Below are 12,396 nucleotides of genomic sequence, written 5' to 3'. Positions count from 1 at the left end.
GATGGATTTATTCAAAAGTATGTCCCAAGTTTCAGAATAAGTCAACGCTACAACTACACACCCGGTTCCCATAACTCCAAAAGATAGACGTTGACTGTGAATATTGTATCACAGATACAGTCCCTTTGACTGTTCAGAGATGTCAGTAAACCCGACCAAAGATGTGAACAATCATGCATGAGCAGTGTTAGAGGGGGTCAGACAGCTGAACAGTTCCAGTCATTCCACCAGGAATAAGGTACACGGCTCGTGTTGTCTGTAGTTCAACCGTGCCCAGATGGTCAGTACAGCAGTACTCTGATGCTCCCCTGTGGTGGTTTGATATGGTCGACCAGAACGCTGGCCGGCCGTTGCGACCGAGCGGTTCTAGGCGATTCAGTCTGGCCTCAGGCATGGATGTGTGTGATTTCCTTAGGTTAGTTAGGTTTAAGTAGTTCTAAGTTCTAGGGGACTGATGACCTCAGATGTTAAGTCCCATAGTGCTCAGAGCCATTTGACTGGAACGCTGAGGAGGAGGTTGCATTCCCCACTGGCCCACTATTACATTCGAAAGACCTCGAAATTTCGCGATACCATCAGCCACCTAAATGGGAACCTGCAGTGAGGCAGATTTGAAACACTGTCAGGTATCAATAACATATGTGTGTGTCCTTCACACTAATCACTGAACACCTGATGCTGTTAACTGTCCTTATATTTTGTATCAGGTCTAGCAACAACGCTAAAGATGAACAAGACTAATGCACTTTGGTGAATGTTCTACCTTTGGCAGAAAATTAAAAGTGTAATTATTTACCTACCTGCCGACCGTGTGTACATGTACAAAGTTACGTTCACATCCAATCATGTCTTCTGATGCTCCAATTCTTTTACAGCCATTGTATCTGTTCAGCCCAAGAACTCATACAGGCAAAACAGACAATAAAGTTAAAATGACGCGGCCTAATAACCCAGAATATTTTAACTTCAGTGACAACGACCACGAAAGCCTGCAGACTTACATAAGACAGACAGTGTCCCAGTGGCAAGTGATGATTCCTGAGCGGCCGAGCTTGCCCAGCTCAGCACATGGCAGTGGGAGGCGACCACAAGCAGAAGGACACTGGACCAGAAAGATGGCCGTAGCAAAGGAGCGGTATCTATACCACACCGGGCACAAGACTACGTCAGACCAGCAGGTGTAATTTGATTTCGCCTGGTGTAAGGAAAGGCATGCTCACTCTTCGGATCACATTTTCTTAACGATAATGTGAAAGGACGTCGGAAAAGCAGATGCAACAGAAACAGACAATAACTGTTTTAAAACTACATTCGTTGTTAAAGAGTCTACACCCGTATGTACACATCTACTCTGCAAATCAACAAAATATTTTTGCATTCGGAGGAGAAAGTTGACGACTGAAATTTCTTGAGAAGTTTCCGCTACATCGAGAAACGACCTTCGTTTTATTGATATCCATCACAAATTCTGTATTAAGTCCGGGACAAGTCCTCCTCTGTTTCTCGATAACACAAAACGTACTACCCTTCTTTGAACTTTTTCGATGTAATTAAATTCTTCACGCGTGTGGCCATATTGCCACAGTTGCTTTACAGTTCTGGGGGGTATTTTCGTTCCATCCTTACAAGTACGAGAAAATGCGTGTTTTTCTCACCGGACGCGTTTCGCTTTATTGAGGTAAAGCATCATCATCGTATGTAATTAAAGATATTTACTATCTTATTTCTTTTTAATATCGAAAAGCAGATTGTTATCAATTTTTTGGTTTTCATTTCTGCTTGGGTTCTCGCCTACATCAGGAAATGCTGTGTGCTAAATCGTCTTTGGTGTCTTTCTTCAATAGACTGACACCAGTAATCTAATTTTCCGTTGCTCTGCAAAACTACGCAATTCTTCCGTTTTATACAACTTACTTTTGCTTGTGCCACTGTTTATTGTTTATTTTTATACTTCTAAGGGAGTATCATGTTTGTTAGGGTTACCAATATAAGATTCCCCTTAGTTTCTCTTTTGTTATTCTATTTCATTATGGCTCTGAGCATTATGCGACTTAACTTCTGAGGTCATCAGTCGCCTAGAACTTAGAACTAATTAAACGTAACTAACCTAAGGACATCACACACATCCATGCCCGAGGCAGGATTCGAACCTGCGACCGTAGCTGTCGCTCGGCTCCAGACTGTAGCGCCTAGAACCGCATATTTCATTATGTTGCTGCGTATTTATATACTGTGTAAGAGTAATTAAGGAGTAGTGTTTAAATGTTGTTTTTTAATAGTTGGGTAGTTGTGGGAGGGAGAAGCAAAGTTGAGTGGACGTAAGTGTATAGTAGTGCGATAGTGAGTGAGTTGGATGAAAAGGTGAGGAGCAAGAAGTGATATGAAATTGAGGGTGTGGGGTGCTTGGGTGGGAGTGAGTGAAGGTAGGAAATGGTTCTTTTCTTTTTCATTTGATTTGTTTCCATTACTACTTACAGTGTCTGGATTCCAATATTCATTTGATTATCGAGGAACTGTTTATTCTGTGTCAATGATTTGTATCTGTGGAAATATTCTTGGGAATAGAGGAGACTTACGTCTATTCGTCCTTCTCCCCACCCCCCACCCCCCATCCCCACCAATCTATAAAAAAAGAAGAAAACGAAGAAAAACACTCCATCACTATTCCTTCATTACTCTTACACACTATATAAATACACAGAACAATAATGAAATTGAATAACATACATACAGTTAACTAAAAAAAAGTAAATTCAAAGACAAACTAGTGGCAATGTTGGCAACACTACAGAACATAATACACAGACTGAAGTACAAAAGTAAACACTAAACAGTGGTATACGATAAAGTTTGCTGTGTGAAACGTAATAAATGCAGCGAAAGATGAGGTTACAAGCATAAGTGACTAATGAAGAGAGACACTAAAGACGTGCTAGCACACGGCGTTTCCTGACGATAAGCAAGAAACCAAGCAGAAATCACCATAAGTACTGGTCACATATGATGCTTCACATCAACAAGGCGAAATACATTTTCTTGTAGCTGTAAGGACCGAACGAAAATACCATCAGGAATTTTTCGATGTACTCTGTCCCTATCCTGTAAGGATACCACACCGCGCAGCAGTACTCCAAAAAAGGACGGACAAGCGTAGTGTAGGCAATCTCTTTAGATTCTATTGCATTTGCTAAGTGTTCTGTCAACAAATTTCAGTCCTTGGTTTGCCTTCCCCACGACATTTTCTATATGTTCCTTCCAATTTAAGTTGTTTTTAATCGTAATTCCTGGGTATTTACTTGAATTTACAGCCTTTAGATTTGACTGGTTTATCGTGTAACCGTAGCTTAATGGAATCCTTTTAGCACTCATGTCGATGAGTCAAAATCGTTTTGCAATTTTATTTGATCTTCTGTTGACTTTATTAGGAGGTAAATGACTACATCGTCTCAAACAACCTGAGGGGGCTGGTCACGTTGTCTCCTAAGTCTTATATGTAGATAAGGAACAGCAGAGGTTCTATAACACTACATTGGGGAACGCCAGAATACACTTCCGTTTTACTCGGTAACTTCCCGTCAGTTACCATGAATGTGGCCACGAAGGTGAAACGATATTCCACAGGCGTGCAATTTGATTACAGGCCTCTTTTGAAGTACAGTGTCAAAACTCGTCTGGAAATCTAGAAAACTGAATCGATATGAAATCCCTCGTCGGTAGCACAGAACACTTCGAGTGAGTAAAGAGCTAGTTTTGTTTCACAAGAACTATGTTGTCTAAATCCGTGTTGACTGCGTGTCAACAGATCGTTCTCTTCGAACTAATTCACAACGTTCGACGAAAATATATGTTACAAAATTCTGCTGTATGTCGATGTTATATAGATATGGGTCTGTAATTTTCTGGAGCACTCTTATTGCCTTTCTTGAATAATGGTGTGAGCTATGTAACTTTCCAGTCTTTGAGTACGAATCTTTCGTCGAGCGTGCGGTTGTATATCATTGTTAACTGTGGAGCAATTGTATCAGCATACTCTAAAAGGAACTTTACTGGTATACAGTCTGGAGCGGAAGACTTGCTTTATTAAGTGATTTAAGTTGCTTCGCTATTCTGAGAATATCTACTTCTAAGTTACTCTTGTTGACAGTTGTTCTTGATTAGAATTCTGGAATCTTTACTTCATCTTCTTTGGTGCAGGAATTTTGGAAGTTGCTATATTTAGTCTCGTAAAGGGAACAATGTGTTCACTAATCCCTGTATCCGTTTTGATGCTCGTTATTAGCCCAGGACTGTTTGTTGCAAAGAGGTGAAGTGTGATTCCACAACCGCTTACTACTGGAGTGGGCTCATAAAGTAACTGCTCGCAATAATTTTCTGAGAATGTGTTTAGCACAATTTCCGATGACATTTTATGCGTACCTACTTATTGAAATATGCATTTTCGCCAACATATCGTGGGTAAATTGAAGTCACCACGTACTATAATTTGAGTCAAGTTAGACTTAAGTCAGGTTAGACTTAAGTCCGGTTAGACTTAAGTTTTATTTGAAACTGTCAGCATTTGTATTATTTGAGTCGGGAGGTCGGTAAAAGGCTCTAATTATTACTTTATTCTGGTTACGAAGAATGACCTCTACCCATACTAATTCACAGAAACTATCTATATCAATTTAGCTACAAGTTAAACTACTACTAACACCAACAATCACGCCGCCGGCAACTGTATTTAGCCTATCCCTTTGAACACCTTAGGTCCTCCGCAAAACTTTCAGCTCAGACTATGTCTAGCTTTAGCCAGCTTTCAGTGCCTATAACGATTTGAGTATCAGTACTTTCTATTAGCGCTTGGAACTCTGGGACGTTCCGAAGCTAAGACAATATGCAGCTGTTATACAGATGGTTTCTAGATGTACGTTCGTCCTGTGTTCACCCTGCACCCTTTAAGGCTGAAGTTGTTCTTGACTGACAGCCTTTACCGCTTTGGATAGCCGTTCGAAACAAGCTGGAGTTTCTTCCTATCCAAAACGACACACGTAACTGGTACCTATGTGAGACACCATCTGCAGCTGACTGCAGCCTATGCTCTTCATGACATCTGGAAGCCCTTCTTCCACGTCTGGAAAGACTCCATCCAGTATACACACTGAGTGCACACGGGCTTTGCTCCGTTGCACGTCAGTCAAGTCCCTAAGGAACCCAGTAACACGCCTGATATTGGTGCTCCCAACGACCAGTAACGTCACCCTCTGTGACTGCCCAGATCTTGCAGGCTGACAGGTTTTCTCTGATACAGGATAGGCGACTGCATGTGGCTGAGCGACACTGTCAGCCACAGACGGCACCTGCAACCTGTTTACAGGATAGGCTTTACGTTCAGCCGCCCGGGAAGACATCCACAGCCTGCCACTCCCTGAGGCGATCTCCCACTCGGCCACGGCTGAGACGTCAACCTCAATGCGAGAAGTAAGCGGGCTGGGCGCCGGTGCGGACCTATCAGCGAAAGTCGTGGGTCTTGCTGGACGTCCATTGGATCACCTCGGCCGGTCCAAAACAGTGACACTCATTGAATGCAGCCTCAAGCTGTGTAATCGAAACCAACACATCCTGATCATGAGAGCGAAGTGTCACCAAATCAGCTCACATCGGCACACAGCAATCACAGTCCCAATTTCTATTAAAGACGGTGGAAAACTACACTACACAGACGACTATCGACATGAGGAGCGGATCTCTTACTGTAGACACTGACGAAAACGCCAGAACTTAGTCTAGTAAATTAGAGTGACATGAATTCAAAAACTAAACTACCAAAGCACACAGATGAGACTAAATTATATGCTCTGCATTAGAAACTTTTAAAATGTCACAAGGTCGGTTGCTTTCCGACACAAAAGAAAACGCCAGAACTGGGTCTAATAAATATTAAATTACCACGCACACATTGGACAGCCAAATACAAAACACACACAGATGAAAGTATATAATCACTCCTGGTGAGAAACTCGTTAAACGCCACAAAATCGTTTGCTTCCCTGTTGCTGCTCCTCTCGGCTGACGGCTGCTCCCTGAATGTTACTTGTATTCGTTCTGTAGTCAGACAGTGAACATGAAACCAGTGGATTCGAAATGCATTGCAAATTATTAAAGAAAAGGTAATCAAGGTGATCTCTGTCTAATGTCTGGTATTTGCTTATAACTTAAGCCAAGACATTGTACATCCATCACACAGAAAAGTCTGGCTTTGTTTGAAAGGCTCGCATCTGTGATGCTAGTCACAGGAGTAACGTATTCTGCGACTCATCTTGTCATGAAATAAGTTCTAAGATACCTTTGTGTTCTATTGTTGTTCCGGTAATTGCATGCTTAACTCCCTGTATTCAGTAGCGCAGAATTTTGGCCGCCTATATTTATTGATTCATATAGTACCAGGGGCGAAATAATCATTTCTCTTGTTCATACTTGTTTTCTGATTGAAGGACGTTATGAAGTATGGGAATTTAAGTCTCCTTCAAGAAACGTATCATTTACACTTGCATTCACCTCGGATTGACGATTACTAATGAAAGTGACTGTGTGCTAGTGTGAATCGTACAGCCTGTTTTATTACGCTGTTTTGATGATTTGATTTACAGGTTTTCAGTTGATTTGTGAGGAGAATGCATCAGTGCATCAGTTCGATACTTGAAGTCTGTCATACTTTTAAAAAACGTAACTAAAGATGTTCGTCAACCAGAAATGGCGGCTTGGTATAATGCAGTGTTTACGGACAGGAATTACTTGTCTTCTCATATCTAATATGCACAACAGTCGCCGCCCTGCGGAAAGAAAATCCTGCGAGTTTATTGTTGCTACGGCGCTCGTTAACATTCACAAGGCGAAAAGAAGAAGAAGCGCAGTCGTAAAACCAACAGAGGAAACATAATTTTAGAGATCCGAGACGAGGTCCATAAACAGCGGCTTTCATGGGTCGGCGCAGGGTTTTTTTCATCTGCAGTAATCGTAAAATATACGACCCTCACCTTCTCTGTTTCTTTGTTTAGAGAGTTAGCGCCCATACAGATCATTTGGCAGTGTAAAACACGTACTTTCCCTCCCAGCACCACTTAAGTACTTCTCAGTTTTGAGATTTAAGAATCTAGACGTTTTATACTTTAATGTATGACCAGAATGTATGTATTATTGCTCAAGAAAGTATCATCTGCATCTAAGTAGAACGGCAGCTCGTATTTTCCATTAGCAAAATATGTCGATAGGAAAGGGACTCACATTTTGGACGTCTTCTGTTCTAATCCACAGCTATTTTCTGCTTTTCGCGCTACCTCATCGATAAAGGAGAAACGTGGAAAGATTCCCATGAAAGAACACTGTTGAATTCAAACCCAGTTCTTCCTGATCCCAAATGTTGGCTCCGTTTCTAATGACCTCGTTGCCGACATGATGCTAAACCCTAAACGTCCATCCAGATTAAAATATGGAGCACAGGCATTGGCAGCTGTTCTTACATAGTATACTGTAGCTAACTGAACTTAAGTAACATGCATATTATAGAAAGTTAAAAAGTTATTGTTACATAAGCAGTGGAAAATTTTTGTGATGTATATTCCCTGCCAACATCGGAAACAGCAAAAAGTAAAGTGTAAGAAAAAAGAAGTGGCACACCAAGAACGAATTATGCGAATTTGACGGAAATTGGTAAATCTGATGTACATGTACAGACAAACAACTGATTACAATTTCGGAGAAATTGGATGATTTGTGCAAGAGAAAGAGCTTCACAAACGGAGCAAATCAGAAACTCTTGGGCACCACTTGGGCACCACTTGGGCACCACTTGGAACTGATTGACAGAGCTGATGGATGTCCTCCTGATGGATTCGAGCCAAAGTCAGTCAATATGGCGAGTTAGACCGTCAATATCCCGAACAGGTTGGAGGTCACTACCCACAATACACCAAAAGTTTTCAAATGGGAAGAGACCCGGCAACGTTGTTGGCCAATATAGGGTTTAAGCACGAAGGCTAGCTGTGGAAACTCTCGCCGTGTGCGGGCAGCTTTCATTTTGCTTAAATGTAACTCCGGGAGTGCTTGCCACGAAGGCAACAGAGGGGAGCATAGAATATTCTCGACGTAGCTCTGTGCTGTGAGGGCATCGCAGATGACAACCAAGGTTTGGCAGTTGATGATTGGAGTGCTGACGCGTGAGAGTCAGATTATCTGCGTATCCAGTAAGGCTGGCAACTGATGGGTTATGCACGGGGATCGTATCCACCTGTACCGCATCTAAATATCCTGAATATGACGCAATGAAGCATCCAAACTGGTAGCTACGAAATAAAATAAAATCACAAGGACGGCTGTAGGTGTTTTATTTTTTGTCTAGTAAACCGACGTCATCCCAGAGACGTCATGCTAAAAGGATGGCCATGCAAAAGACAACCCAGGGGTCTTGCTCTGAAACGACAACTCAGACCACCACTCCTGGTTGTTGGACGTATGACAAGCGGTGATCAGACTGGTGTCGCACTGCTGTCTGTCTCCAGACCCGCCTTCGCTCATCATCATCACTGAAGACGCTTCTACTCGTGGCGATGGTCCGGCCCCGGTAGCTGAGTGGTCAGCGCGACAGAATGTCAATCCTAAGCGCCCGCGTTCGATTCCCGAGATTTTCTCCGCTCAGGGACTGGGTGCTGTGTTGTCCTAATCATCATCATCTCATCCCCATCGACGCGCAAGTCACCGACCGAAGTGTCGTCAAATCGAAAGACTTGCACGCAGCAAACGGTCTCCCCGACGGGAGACACTAGTCACACGACATTTACATTTACTCCTGTCGATAAGATTCTAGGCCAAATGTGCCTGACACCACTGTAAAGAAGATTATTGGTGGACAGATGTCAATGGTAGTTAGCATAATCGGCGCCTTGAGCTCAGCTTAGCTCCTTTCATGTGAATCGCCTAAGAATGATCCTTGTGGTCAATGAAGCACCAGTTGCACGTCGGATCGATGAGAAAGATGAATTCGGTTCTCTGAGTGCCTCTCTGATGACTGCTCCTTCTTCTCCTTCTCTCGACACTGTAAGACGACGGCATCCTTCTTGAGGCTGTGTTCGGCAAGGTTCACCTATTCCTGCCATCACTGTCGAATAGTGGAATCTCTCCTACACAAATGTCGAGCGATTGCTCCAACCGGCTTCCTTGAGCCCAACTGAACGTCCTCTCTCAAATGATGACGTTGTACATGCTCCTGTCTGTGAGGTATAGTTACTGTCCAGGTGAGTACATGGAATGAAATTCCCAACGACTTTATGTCCCGGTATCGACATGTCCGCCGTTTACTATCTTTGCAAAATGCTCGGAGTTATTGCTCTGCTGCGTCCCACAATCAACCATCGTCCGCCAAAGTATAAAGTTTTGTATTTTTCGTCGACAACTGTATGAATATCAGTTTGTGGCCCAATGGCATAACTTTCTCGTGGAGCGTCGATTTTGTGTTTTGTATGCGGCCGGCCGTTATTATCCTGAAATGTAAGCTCAGGATGGTTTGTTATGAAGGGCAACAAAACGGGTCTTAGGATATCGTCGACGTACCGCTGTGCTATGCTGAAAGGTTTCCACGGATAACTAAAGGCGTCCTGCTATTAAATGAAGCGGCACCCCAGATCATCACTCCTGCTTGTCTGCCCGTATGGCGAGCGACAATCGAGTTGGTATCTCAACGTTGCTGGGGCGTCTCCAAACATGTCTTCGGTCTCTCATCTCATTGACTGGAGTATAATTGTCTTCACTGACGCGTTCCGCTTCGAACTGAGGCCAAACGGTCACCGCAGACATGTGTGAAGTCACCACGCGCGTGGTGGGCTACCAACTTGACTGTCGCCTGCCATATTGCCCGACAAGCAGGACTGATAGTCTGAGGTGTCATCCACGGCGTCCTTACAGCCCAGCGGTACGTCGACGATACTCTGCACCCTATTTTGCTGTCCCTCATGGCAAGGTTCAAATGGCTCTGAGCTCTATGGGACTTAACTTCTGAGGTCATCAGTCCCCTAGAACTTAGAACTACTTAAACCTAACTGACCTAAGGACATCACACGCATCCATGCCCGAGGCATGATTCGAACCTGCGTCCATAGCAGTTCAGCGGTTCCGGACTGTAGCATCTAGAACCGCTCGGCCACATCGGCCAGCTCATGGCAAGGCATCCTGGGAACTACGTTTCAGGAAGACAATGCCCATTCTGCCGCACACGACGAGAGTTTCTAGAGCTTTTCCTCATGCTTGCCAATCCTACCTTGGCCATCAAGATCGCTGAACCTTTTCCCAATTGAGAACGGTTGGTGTATTATGGGAACGGCCCTCCAACCATATTGGGATTTTGACGATCTAACATGCCAATTGGCAGACTTCAGCACGATGTCTCTCAAGAGCGCATCCAGCAACTGTTTCAATAAATGCCAAACCGAATAACTACTTGCATGAAGACCAGAGGTAGATTACCGCATTATTGACCTGCCCACTTTGTGAAGAACTTTCTCTTGAATAAATCATCAATTTTTTCTGAAAATGTAAGAATTTGTTTTTCTGTGTATGTAAATTACGTCTATCGATTTCCGCTCTTTTCGGGTAATTCTTTCGTGATGCGTCGGTTCTTTTTCAAGAGAAACAAGAAAGTATAGGAAAAAAATATGGATTTAGTTTCTCACTAAACCAACCTTATGTGAAAAAAGGGAAGAATAGTTGTAAGGGTCTGCCACACTCGAACTCTGATTATCATGCTAGCAATCTGCGGCAGGTTAAGCGTCTTTTCTCGGCGGAACGGCGGAACGATTGTCGGGTCGCACTTGCGTAACGAACGGGCGTGCCGGTAATTGGGTGACGGAGCAAGAAATGGTTATCAGTACGTAAAGATGGTTATCGTGTACAATAAAAGCGAAAGACAGTTTTGAGAGGAAGAACTGAGTTAAGAAGTAGAGCGGTTGTTAATTAATAATGATATATACACAAATCAAAAAGAGTTCTGCATCACCCCGGTTCCCAGAAATCCTGAAGATGGACGTTGACAGTGGATATTGTATCACAGACACCGTCTTTTGACTGTTCAGAGATGTCACTAAACCCGCCCAAAGATGTGAACAACCATGCACAAGCAGCGCCTATTAGACGGAGAGGGGCCGACAGCCGATCAGTTGCAGTCAGTCCACCAGCAAGGAGGTACACGACTCATGTTGTCTGTAGTTCAATCACGCCTACAGGGTCAATACCGCGGTTCGATCACGTCCGCATTGTTACTTGTGCCACGAAGGGCTCTTTAAAGGGAACTGTCCACCCAACTCGAAGTGAACTAAAGCGGTGTTGTTCAGACATGGAGGAGGTATAGGTAGACAGGAATTGTCGGTGACATCCCTCGCTCATGCTGCCTGAGCCGTCGTAAAATACTGCTGTTTTGAAGAGCGCGCCGCAGCGCGTTGTGTGAAGCAGTCGCCCTCCGTTTCTGGCGGTGGCGCCGCTGTGGTAATCGCAGCTTTGGTGTCTCCCTCACGTGGGAATGCGGAAAGGTTGCCTGTTCACGTGCATTTAAGGGACGCTATCAGCTCGGCAGGTGGTCAATCGGAGTGAGGCTATCTCAGTCTCGCGCCACCAGTTGTTGGTCTGTCTCTCGTTTGCATTTGTGCGGCAGTTAGTGTCTGTCTGTTGTCGGAGTGCGAATATGTCTGTCGTTTGGATCAAACTTTAAAGCTAGAAAATGAGAGTTTTGCCACTCCGCCAGTAACAGAACTCAGCTAGTGGTCGCCCGGTCGGGGCTGAGTTCCGGCATCTTAGTCTGCACGTTAGGCCGCCAGTCTGCGCGAGTTGCTCGGGCAACGGTCATTGGCGGTTGGATCGGTCGGTTGGTCGGTCGCGCACTGAGACACGAGGTGACTTGTCCGCCTTGAGCGTCAGCGCATGTGAGGTCCCCACGTGAGTCCAGTGGGCAGCGCCGTATAGAAAGGGGTAGTGACTTCGCGGCTCACACGAAAGCAACAGGAGCGGCACTCGACATCGGGCTGGCAGGGGCGAGCTGCGACGCCGTGAGACGGGAGATCGGCGCGCCTTTCTGCGTCCATTGAAGCGGCTGGCAGCGAACGGTTCGGGAGAGCGTTGTGGGTGCTGCGCCAGTCTTCACCAGAAATCGCAGTTTATTAAAGGTTAAGTGATTGGAGATATGTTGTTTCATTTACTTGTTAAATTCTACTTGTTTTCTTGGTGAGGTCACCAGCCGCTTTGTTTTGGGGTTGTCCCACCATTCTTCTCCGTTTGCCTACCCGCGGGAAGGTCCGTTTTTCCCTTGTGGAATTGGGGAGGCTTAGAGCAATCTGCCGTTCGGGTCGTTTAGTAACCCCCCCTCCCGCCACTGTCAAT

This window comes from Schistocerca nitens, chromosome 1, assembly GCF_023898315.1.
Source record: "Schistocerca nitens isolate TAMUIC-IGC-003100 chromosome 1, iqSchNite1.1, whole genome shotgun sequence".
In the NCBI taxonomy this organism is placed as follows: Eukaryota; Metazoa; Arthropoda; class Insecta; order Orthoptera; family Acrididae; genus Schistocerca; species Schistocerca nitens.
This window is presented reverse-complemented; position numbering follows the sequence as displayed.